We start from the raw sequence: 12,787 nt of genomic DNA on the forward strand, positions 1-12,787 counted from the left end.
AGCAACTAACACAACTACGGTAACCAGATGTACGTTCTCCTGGAGGCCAAATTGCTTGTTTCCGACGAACGACTGACAGTTAGTTGTAACCCACAAGCCCTCATAATGACTATGGAACAGACAAATTGCGTCACGATTCAATAATTCAGTCTCCAGCTGACTTCCTTCCGAGCAACTAACACAGCTACGGTAACTAGATGTACGAACTCCTGGGTGACAAGTTGCTTGTTTCCGACGCACCACTGACAGATAGTTGTAACCCACGCCCACTCATAATGACTATGGAATGGACAAATTGCGTCGCGATTCAATAATTCAGACTCTAGCTGACATCTTTCCGAGGAACTAACACAGCTATGTAACCAGATGTACGTCCTCCTGGGAGCCAAGCTGCTTGTTTGCGACGAACGACTGACAGTTAGTTGCAACCCACGCGCCCTCATAATGAGTATAGAATGGACAAATTGCGTCGCGATTCAATAATTCAGCCCAGCTGAGTTCTTTCCGAGCAACTAACACAGCTTCGGTAACCAGATGTACGTCCACCTGGGGGCCAAGTTGCTTGTTTCCGACGCACCACTGATAGGTAGTTGTAACCCACGCGCGCTCATAATGACTATGGAATGGACAAACTGCGTCGCGATTCAATAAAACAGTCTCCACCTGACATCTTTCCGAGCAACTAACACAGCTACGGTAACCAGATGTACTTCCTCCTGGGGGCCAAGTTGCTTGTTACCGACGCACCACTGACAGTTAGTTGTAACCCACGGGAACTCATAATGACTATGGAATGGACGAATTGCGTCGCGATTCAATAATTCAGTCTCCAGCAGACTTCTTTCCGAGCAACTAACACAGCTACGGTAACCAGATGTACGTCCTCCTGGGTGCCAAGTTGCTTGTTTCCGACGCACCACTGACAGATAGTTGTAACCCACGCACACTCATAATGACTATGGAACGGACAAATTGCGTCGCAATTCAATAAATCAGTCTCGGGCTGACTTCTTTCTGAGCAACTAATACAGCTACGGTAACCAGATGTACGTCCTCCTGGGAGCCAAGTAGTTTGCTTCCTAAGCACAACTGACAGTTAGTTGTAACCGACGTGCCCTCATAATGACTATGGGATGGACAAATTGCCTCGCGATTCAATAATTCAGTCTCCAGCTGACACCTCTCCGAGCAACTAACACAGCTACGGTAACCAGATGTATGTCCTCCTGGGGGCCAAGTTGCTTCATTCCGATGCACGACTGACAGTTTGTTGTATCCCACGCGCCCTCATTGTGACTAGGGAGTGGACAAATCGCATCGCGATTCAAAAGTACAGTCTCCAGCTGACTTCCTTCCGAGCAACTAACACAGCTACGGTAACCAGATGTACGTCCTCCTGGGGGCCAAATTGCTTGTTTCCGACGAATGACTGACAGTTAGTTGTAACCCACGCGCCCTCATAATGAGTATAGAATGGACAAATTGCGTCGCGATTCAATAATTCAGCCCAGCTGACTTCTTTCCGAGCAACTAACACAGCTATGGTAACCAGATGTACGTCCTGCTTGGGGGCAAGTTGCTTGTTTCCGACGCACCACTAATAGTTAGTTGTAACCCACGCGCCCTCATTATGAGTATGGAATGGACAAATTGCGTCGCGATTCACAAATACAGTCTAAAGGTGACATCTTTCCGAGCACCTAACACAGCTACGGTAACCAGATGTACGTCCTCCTGGGGGCCAAGTTGTTTGTTTCCAACGCACCACTGACAGTTAGCTGTAACCCACGCGCCCTCATAATGACTGTGGAACAGAAAATTGCGTCGCGATTCAATAATTCAGTCTCCATCTGACTTCCTTCCGAGTAACCAACGCAGATACGTTAACCAGATGTACGCCCACCTGGGAGCCAAGTTGCTTGTTTCCGACGCACCACTGACAGTTATTTGTAACCGAAACGCCCTCATAATGACTATGGAACGGACAAATTTCGTAGCGATTCAATAATACAGTCTCCAGCTGACATCTTTGGGAGCAACTAACACAGCTACGGTAACCAGATGTACGTCCTCCTGGGGGCCAAGTTGCTTGTTTCCCACGCACCACTGACAGTTAGTTGTAACACACGGGCCCTCATAATGATTATGGAACAGACAAATCGTGCCGCAATTCAATAATTCAGTCTCCAGCTGACTTCTTTCCGAGCAACTAACAGAGCTACGGTAAACAGATGTACGTACTTCTGGGAGCCAATTTGCTTGTTTCCGACGCACAACTGACAGTTACTTGTAACTCAGGCGCCCTCATAATGAATAATGAACGGACAAATTGCGTCGCGATTCAATAAAACAGTCTCCAGTTGACATCTTTCCGAGCAACTAACACAGCTACGGTAACCATTTGTACATCCTCCTGGGGGCCAAGTTGCTTGTTTCCGACGCACCGCTGACAGTTAGTTGTACTCCACGCGCCCTCATAATGACTATGGATTGGACTAATTGCGTCGCGATTCAATAATTCAGTCTCCAGCTGACTTCTTTAAGAGCAACAAACACAGCTACGGTAACCAGATGTACGTCCTCCTGGGGGACAAGTTGCTTGTTTCCGACGCACCACTGACAGTTAGTTGTAACCGAAGCGCCCTCATAATGACTATCGAACGGACAAATTGCGTAGCGATTTAATAATACAGTCTCCAGCTGACATCCTTCGGAGCAACTAACACAGCTATGGTAACCAGATGTACGTCCTCCTGGGACCAAGTTGCTTGTTTCCGACGCACCACTGATAGTTAGTTGTAACCCACGCGTTCTCATAATGACTATGGAACTGACAAATTGGGTTGGGATTCAATAATTCATTCTCCAGCTGACATCTTTCCGAGCAACTAACACAGCTACAGTAACCAGATGTACGTCCTCCTGGGGGCCAAGTTGTTTGTTTGCAACGCACCACTGACAGTTAGCTGTAAACCACGCATCCTCATAATGACTATGGAATGGAAAATTGCGTCGCGATTCAATAATTCAGTCTCCAGCTGACTTCTTTCCGAGTAACCAACACAGATACGGTAACCAGATGTCCATCCTCCTGGGAGCCAAGTTGCTTGTTTCCGACGCACCACTGACAGTTAGTTGTAACCGAAGCGCCCTCATAATGACTATCGAACGGACAAATTGCGTAGCGATTCAATAATACAGTCTCCAGCTGACATCTTTCGGAGCAACTAACACAGCTACGGTAACCAGATGTACGTCCTCCTGGGGCCAAGTTGCTTGTTTCCGACGCACCACTGATAGTTAGTTGTAACCCACGCTTTCTCATAATGACTATGGAATGGACAAATTGCGTCGCGATTCAATAATTCATTCTCCAGCTGACATCTTTCCGAGCAACTAACACAGCTACGGTAACCAGATGTACGTCCTCCTGGGGCCAAATTGCTTGTTTCCGCCGAACGACTGACAGTTAGTTGTAACCCACGGGCCCTCATAATGCCTATAGAATGGACAAATTGCGTCGCGATTCAATAATTCAGCCCAGCTGCCTTCTTTCCGAGCAACTAACACAGCTACGGTAACCAGATGTACGGCCTCCTGGGTGCCAAGTTGCTTGTTTCCGACGCACCACTGACTGTTAGTTCTAACCCACGCTCCCTCATAACGGCTATGGAATGCACAAATTGCGTCGCGATTCAAAAATACAGTCTCCAGCTGACATCTTTCCGAGCAACTAACAAAGCTACGGTAACCAGATGTACGTCCTCCTGGGGCCGAGTTGCTTGTTTCCGACGCACCATTGATAGTTAGTTGTAACCCACGCTTTCACATACTGACTATGGAACGGACAAATTGCGTCGCGATTCACTAATTCGGTCTCCAGCTGACTTCTTTAAGAGCAACTAACACAGCTACGGTAACCAGATGTACGTCCTCCTGGGGGCCAAGTTGCTTGTTTCCGAAGCACCACTGATAGTTAGTTGTAACCCACATGCCCTCATTATGACTATGGAACGGACAAATTGCGTCGCGATTCAAAAATACAGTCTCCAGATGACATCTTTCCGAGCAACTAACACAGCTACGGTAACCAGATGTACGTCCTCCTGGTGGCCAAGTTGCTTGTTTCCGTCGCACCACTGACAGTTAGTAGTAACACACGCGCCCTCATAATGACTATGGAACGGACAAATTGCGTCGCGATTCAGTAATTCAGTCTCCAGCTGACTTCTTTCCGAGCAACTAACACAGCTACGGTAAACAGATGTACGTCCTTCTGGGAGCCAATTTGCTTGTTTGCGACGCACAACTGACAGTTACTTGTAACTCACGCGCCCTCATAATGACTATGGAACAGACAAATTGCGTCTCGATTCAATAAAACAGTCTCCAGCTGACATCTTTCCGAGCAACTAACACAGCTACGGTAACCAGATGTACGTCCTCCTGGGGGCCAAGTTGCTTGTTTCCGTCGCACCACTGACAGTTAGTTGTACACCACGCGCCCTCATAATGACTATGGATTGGACAAATTGCGTCGCGATTCAATAATTCAGTCTCCAGCTGACTTCCTTCTGAGCAACTAACACAGCTACGGTAACCACATGTACGTCCTCCTGGAGGCCAAATTGCTCTTTTCCGACGAACGACTGACAGTTAGTTGTTACCCACACGCCCTCATAATGACTATGGAACGGACAAATTGCGTCGCGATTCAATAACTCAGTCTCGGGCTGACTTCTTTCCGAGCAACTAATATAGCTACGGTAACCAGATATACGTCCTCCTGGGAGCCAAGTAGCTTGCTTCCGAAGCACAACTGACAGTTAGTTGTAACCGACGTGCCCTCATAATGACTATGGAACGGACAAATTGCGTCGCGATTCAATAATTCAGTCTCCAGCTGACTTCTTTAAGAGCAACAAACACAGCTACGGTAACCAGATGTACGTCCTCCTGGGGGACAAGTTGCTTGTTTCCGACGCACCACTGATAGTTAGTTGTAACCCACGTGCCCTCATTATGACTATGGAATGGACAAATTGTGTCGCGATTCACAAATACAGTCTCCAGCTGACATCTTTCCGAGCAACTAACACAGCTACGGTAACCATTCACAAATACAGTCTCCAGCTGACATCTTTCCGAGCAACTAACACAGCTACGGTAACCAGATGTACGTCCTCCTGGGTGCCAAGTTGCTTGTTTCCGACGCACCTCTGACTGTTAGTTGTAACCCACGCGCCCTCATAACGACTATGAATTGCGTCGCGATTCAAAAATACATTCTCCAGCTGACATCTTTCCGAGCAACTAACAAAGCTACGGTAACCAGATGTACATAATCCTGGGGCCGAGTTGCTTGTTTCCGACGCACCATTGATAGTTAGTTGTAACCCACGCGTTCTCATAATGACTATTGAACGGACAAATTGCGTCGCGATTCAATAATTCAGTCTCCAGCTGACTTCTTTAAGAGCAACTAACACAGCTACGGTAACCAGATGTACGTCCTCCTGGGTGCCAAGTTGCTTGTTTCCGACGCACCACTGACAGATAGTTGTAACCCACGCGCACTCATAATGACTATGGAACGGACAAATTGCGTCGCGATTCAATAATTCAGTCTCGGGCTGACTTCCTTCCGAGCAACTAACACAGCTACGGTAACCAGATGTACATCCTCCTGGGGGCTAAATCGCTTGCTTCCGACGAACGACTGACAGTTAGTTGTAACCCATGCATCATCATAATGACTATGGAATGGACAAATCGCATCGCGATTCAAAAATACAGTCTCCAGCTGACATCTCTCCGAGCAACTAACACAGCTACGGTAACCAGATGTACGTCCTCCTGGGGGCCAAGTTTCCTTCTTTCCGATGCACGACTGACAGTTAGTTGTATCAAAAGCGCCCTGATTATGACTAGGGAGTGGACAAAATGCCTCGCGATTCAAAAATACAGTCTCCAGCAGACTTCCTTCCGAGCAACTAACACAGCTACGGTAACCAGATGTACGTCCTCCTGGGGGCCTAATTGCTTGTTTCCGACGAACGACTGACTGTTAGTTGTAACCCACGCGCCCTCATAATGTCTATAGAATGGACAAATTGCGTAGCGATTCACAAATACAGTCTCCAGCTGACATCTTTCAGAGTAACCAACACAGCTACGGTAACCAGATGTACGTCCTCCTGGGGGCCAAGTTGCTTGTTTCCGACGCACCACTGACAGTTAGTTGTAACACACGGGCACTCATAATGATTGTGGAACAGACAAATTGTGCCGCGATTCAATAATTCAGTCTCCAGCTGACTTCCTTCCGAGTAACTAACACAGCTACGGTAAACAGATGTACGTCCTTCTGGGAGCCAATTTGCTTGTTTCCGACGCACAAGTGACAGTTACTTGTAACTCACGTGCCCTCATAATGACTATGGTACGGAATAATTGCGTCGCGATTCAATAAAACCGTCTCCAGCTGACATCTTTCCAAGCAACTAACACAGCTACGGTAACCAGACGTACGTCCTCCTGGGGGCCAAGTTGCTTGTTTCCGTCGCACCACTGACAGTTAGTTGTACACCATGCGCCCTCATAATGACTATGGATTGGACAAATTGCGTCGCGATTCAATAATTCAGTCTCCAGCTGACTTCCTTCTGAGCAACTAACACAGCTACGGTAACCACATGTACGTCCTCCTGGAGGCCAAATTGCTTGTTTCCGACGAACGACTGACAGTTAGTTGTAACCCACGCTCCCTCATAATGACTATGGAACGGGCAAATTGCGTCGCGATTCAATAATCCAGTCTCCAGCTGACTTCTTTCCGAGTAACTAACACAGCTACGGTAACCAGATATACGTCCTCCTGGGTGCCAAGTTGCTTGTTTCCGACGCACCACTGACAGATAGTTGTAACCCACTCGCACTCATAATGACTATGGAACAAACAAATTGCGTCGCAATTCAATAATTCAGTCTCGGGCTGACTTCTTTCCGAGCAACTAATACAGCTACGGTAACCAGATGTGCTTCCTCCTGGGAGCCAAGTAGCTTGCTTCCGAAGGACAACTGACAGTTAGTTGTAACCGACGTGCCCTCATAATGACTATGGAATGGACAAATTGCGTCGCGATTCAATAATACAGTGTCCAGCTGACACCTCTCCGAGCAACTAACACAGCTACGGTAACCAGATGTACGTCCTCCTGGGGGCCAAGTTGCCTCTTTCCGATGCAAGACTGACAGTTAGTTGTATCCCACGCGCCCTCATTATGACTAGGGAGTGGACAAATCGCATCGCGATTCAAAAGTACAGTCTCCAGCTGACTTCCTTCCGAGCAACTAACACTGCTACAGTAGCCAGATGTACGTCCTCCTGGGGGCCAAATTGCTTGTTTCCAACGAACGACTGAAAGTTACTTGTAACCCACGCGCCTTCATTATGACTATGGAATGGACAAATTGCGTCGCGAATCACAAATACAGTCTACAGCTGACATCTTTCCAAGCACCTAACACAGCTACGGTACCCAGATGTACGTCCTCCTGGGGGCCAAGTTGCTTGTTTCCGACGCACCACTGATAGTTAGTTGTAACCCACGCGCCTTCATAATGACTATGGAATGGACAAATTGCGTCGCGATTCACAAATACAGTCTCCAGCTGACATCTTTCCGAGCACCTAACACAGCTACGGTAACCAGATGTACGTCCTCCTTGGGGCCAAGTTGTTTGTTTCCAACGCACCACTGACAGTTAGCTGTAAACCACGCGCCCTCATAATGACTATGGAACGGAAAATTGTGTCGCGATTCAATGATTCAGTCTCCAGCTGACTTCTTTCCGACTAACCAACGGAGATACGGTAACCAGATGTACGCCCACCTGGGAGATAAGTTGCTTGTTTCCGACGCACCACTGACAGTTAGTTGTAACCGAAGCGCCCTCATAATGACTATGGAACCGACAAATTTCGTAGCGATTCAATAATACAGTCTCCAGCTGTCATCTTTGGGAGCAACTAACACAGCTACGGTAACCAGATGTACGTCCTCCTGGGGGCCAAGTTGCTTGTTACCGACGCACCACTGACAGTTAGTTGTAACACACGGGCCCTCATAATGATTATGGAACAGACAAATTGTGCCGCAATTCAATAATTCAGTCTCCAGCTGACTTCTTTCCGAGCAATTAACACAGCTACGGTAACCATCTGTACGTCCTCCTGGGGGCCAAGTTGCTTGTTTCCGACGCACCGCTGACAGTTAGTTGAACCCCACGCGCCCTCATAATGACTATGGATTGGACAAATTGCGTCGCGATTCAATAATTCATTCTCCAGCTGACATCTTTCCGAGCATCTAACACAGCTACGGTAACCAGATGTACGTCCTCCTGGGGGCCAAATTGCTTGTTTCCGCCGAACGACTGACAGTTAGTTGTAACCCACTCGCCCTCATAATGCCTATAGAATGGACAAATTGCGTCGCGATTCAGTAATTCAGCCCAGCTGACTTCTTTCCGAGCAACTAACACAGCTACGGTAACCAGATGTACGTCCTCCTGGGTGCCAAGTTGCTTGTTTCCGACGAACGACTGACAGTTAGTTGTTACCCACACGCCCTCATAACGACTATGGAATGCACAAATTGCGTCGCGATTCAAAAATACATTCTCCAGCTGACATCTTTCCGAGCAACTAACAAAGCTACGGTAACCCGATGTACATAATCCTGGGGCCGAGTTGCTTGTTTCCGACGCACCATTGATAGTTAGTTGTACCCACGCGTTCTCATAATGACTATTGAACGGACAAATTGCGTCGCGATTCAATAATTCAGTCTCCAGCTGACTTCTTTAAGAGCAACTAACACAGCTACGGTAACCAGATGTACGTCCTCCTGGGTGCCAAGTTGCTTGTTTCCGACGCACCACTGACAGATAGTTGTAACCCACGCGCACTCATAATGACTATGGAACGGACAAATTGCGTCGCGATTCAATAATTCAGTCTCGGGCTGACTTCCTTCCGAGCAACTAACACAGATACGGTAACCAGATGTACATCCTCCTGGGGGCCAAATTGCTTGCTTCCGACGAACGACTGACAGTTAGTTGTAACCCACGCGTCATCTTAATGACTATGGAATGGACAAGTCGCATCGCGATTCAAAAATACAGTCTGCAGCTGACTTCTTTCCGAGCAACTAACACAGCTACGGTAACCAGATGTACGTCCTCCTGTTGGCCAAGTTGCTTCTTTCCTATGCACGACTGACAGTTAGTTGTATCCCAAGCGCCCTCATGATGACTAGGGAGTGGACAATTTGCGTCGCGATTCAATAATTCAGTCTCCAGCTGACTTCTTTAAGAGCAACAAACACAGCTACGGTAACCAGATGTACGTCCTCCTGGGGGACAGGTTGGTTGTTTCCGATGCACCACTGACAGTTAGTTGTAACCGACGTGCCCTCATAATGACTATGGAATGGACAAATTGCGTCGCGATTCAATAATACAGTGTCCAGCTGACACCTCTCCGAGCAACTAACACAGCTACGGTAACCAGATGTACGTCCTCCTGGGGGCCAAGTTGTTTGTTTCCAACGCACCGCTGACAGTTAGCTGTAAACCACGCGCCCTCATAATGACTATGGAATGCACAAATTGCGTCGCGATTCAAAAATACATTCTCCAGCTGACATCTTTCCGAGCAACTAACAAAGCTACGGTAACCAGATGTACATAATCCTGGGGCCAAGTTGCTTCTTTCCGATGCACGACTGACAGTTAGTTGTATCCCAAGCGCCCTGATTATGACTAGTGAGTGGACAAATTGCCTCGCGATTCAAAAATGTAGTCTCCAGGAGACTTCCTTCCGAGCAACTATCACAGCTACGGTAACCAGATGTACGTCCTCCTGGGGGCCTAATTGCTTGTTTCCGACGCACCACTGAGAGTTAGTTGTAACACACGGGCAGTCATAATGATTGTGGAACAGACAAATTGTGCCGCGATTCAATAATTCAGTCTCCAGTTGACTTCCTTCCGAGCAACTAACACAGCTACGGTAAACAGATGTACGTCCTTCTGGGAGCCAATTTGCTTGTTTCCGACGCACAAGTGACAGTTACTTGTAACTCACGCGCCCTCATAATGACTATGGAACGAAATAATTGCGTCGCGATTCAATAAAACAGTCTCCAGCTGACATCTTTCCAAGCAACTAACACAGCTACGGTAACCAGATGTACGTCCTCCTGGGGGCCAAGTTGGTTGTTTCCGTCGCACCACTGACAGTTAGTTGTACACCACGCGCCCTCATAATGACTATGGATTGGACAAATTGCGTCGCGATTCAATAAACCAGTCTCCAGCTGACTTCCTTCTGAGCAACTAACACAGCTACGGTAACCACATGTACGTCCTCCTGGAGGCCAAATTGCTTGTTTCCGACGAACGACTGACAGTTAGTTGTAACCCACGCTCCCTCATAATGACTATGGAACGGGCAAATTGCGTCGCGATTCAATAATTCAGTCTCCAGCTGACTTCTTTCCGAGCAACTAACACAGCTACAGTAACCAGATGTACGTCCTCCTGGGTGCCAAGTTGCTTGTTTCCGACGCACCACTGACAGATAGTTGTAACCCACTCGCACTCATAATGACTATGGAATGGACAAATTGCGTCGCGATTCAATAATTCAGTCTCCAGCTGACTTCTTTCCGAGTAACCAACGCAGATACGGTAACCAGATGTACGCCCACCTGGGAGCCAAGTTGCTTGTTTCCGACGAACGACTGACAGTTACTTGTAACCCACGCGCCTTCATTATGACTATGGAATGGACAAATTGCGTCGCGATTCACAAATACAGTCTCCAGCTGACACCTTTCCGAGCACCTAACACAGCTACGGTAACCAGATGTACGTCCTCCTGGGGGCCAAGTTGCTTGTTTCCGACGCACCACTGATAGTTAGTTGTAACCCACGCGCCTTCATTATGACTATGGAATGGACAAATTGCGTCGCGATTCAATAATTCAGTCTCCAGCTGAATTCTTTCCGAGTAACCAACGCAGATACGGTAACCAGATGTGCGCCCACCTGGGAGCCAAGTTGCTTGTTTCCGACGCACCACTGACAGTTAGTTGTAACCGAAGCGCCCTCATAATGACTATGGAACCGACAAATTTCGTAGCGATTCAATAATACAGTCTCCAGCTGACATCTTTCCGAGCATCTAACACAGCTACGGTAACCAGATGTACGTCCTCCTGGGGGCCAAATTGCTTGTTTCCGCCGAACGACTGACAGTTAGTTGTAACCCACTCGCCCTCATAATGAATATAGAATGGACAAAATGCGTCGCGATTCAATAATTCAGCCCAGCTGACTTCTTTCCGAGCAACTAACACAGCTACGGTAACCAGATGTTCATCCTCCTGGGTGCCAAGTTGCTTGTTTCCGACGAACGACTGACAGTTAGTTGTTACCCACACGCCCTCATAACGACTATGGAATGCACAAATTGCGTCGCGATTCAAAAATACATTCTCCAGCTGACATCTTTCCGAGCAACTAACAAAGCTACGGTAACCAGATGTACATAATCCTGGGGCCGAGTTGCTTGTTTCCGACGCACCATTGATAGTTAGTTGTACCCACGCGTTCTCATAATGACTATTGAACAGACAAATTGCGTCGCGATTCAATAATTCAGTCTCCAGCTGACTTCTTTAAGAGCAACTAACACAGCTACGGTAACCAGATGTACGTCCTCCTGGGTGCCAAGTTGCTTGTTTCCGACGCACCACTGACAGATAGTTGTAACCCACGCGCACTCATAATGACTATGGAACGGACAAATTGCGTCGCGATTCAATAATTCAGTCTCGATCTGACTTCCTTCCGAGCAACTAACACAGATACGGTAACCAGATGTACATCCTCCTGGGGGCCAAATTGCTTGCTTCCGGCGAACGACTGACAGTTAGTTGTAACCCACGCGTCATCTTAATGACTATGGAATGGACAAGTCGCATCGCGATTCAAAAATACAGTCTGCAGCTGACTTCTTTCCGAGCTACTAACACAGCTACGGTAACCAGATGTACGTCCTCCTGGGGGCCAAGTTGCTTCTTTCCTATGCACGACTGACAGTTAGTTGTATCCCAAGCGCCCTCATTATGACTAGGGAGTGGACAATTTGCGTCGCGATTCAATAATTCAGTCTCCAGCTCACTTCTTTAAGAGCAACAAACACAGCTACGGTAACCAGATGTACGTCCTCCTGGGGGACAGGTTGGTTGTTTCCGATGCATCACTGATAGTTAGTTGTAACCCACGTGCCCTCATTATGACTATGGAATGGACAAATTGCGTCGCGATTCACAAATACAGTCTCCAGCTGACATCTTTTTCGAGCACCTAACACAGCTACGGTAACCAGATGTACGTCCTCCTGGGGGCCAAGTTGTTTGTTTCCAACGCACCGCTGACAGTTAGCTGTAAACCACGCGCCCTCATAATGACTATGGAATGCACAAATTGCGTCGCGATTCAAAAATACATTCTCCAGCTGACATCTTTCCGAGCAACTAACAAAGCTACGGTAACCAGATGTACATAATCCTGGGCCAAGTTGCTTCTTTCCGATGCACGACTGACAGTTAGTTGTATCCCAAGCGCCCTGATTATGACTAGGGAGTGGACAAATTGCCTCGCGATTCAAAAATATAGACTCCAGGAGACTTCCTTCCGAGCAACTAAC

This window comes from Schistocerca gregaria, chromosome 3, assembly GCF_023897955.1.
Source record: "Schistocerca gregaria isolate iqSchGreg1 chromosome 3, iqSchGreg1.2, whole genome shotgun sequence".
Taxonomy (NCBI): Eukaryota; Metazoa; Arthropoda; class Insecta; order Orthoptera; family Acrididae; genus Schistocerca; species Schistocerca gregaria.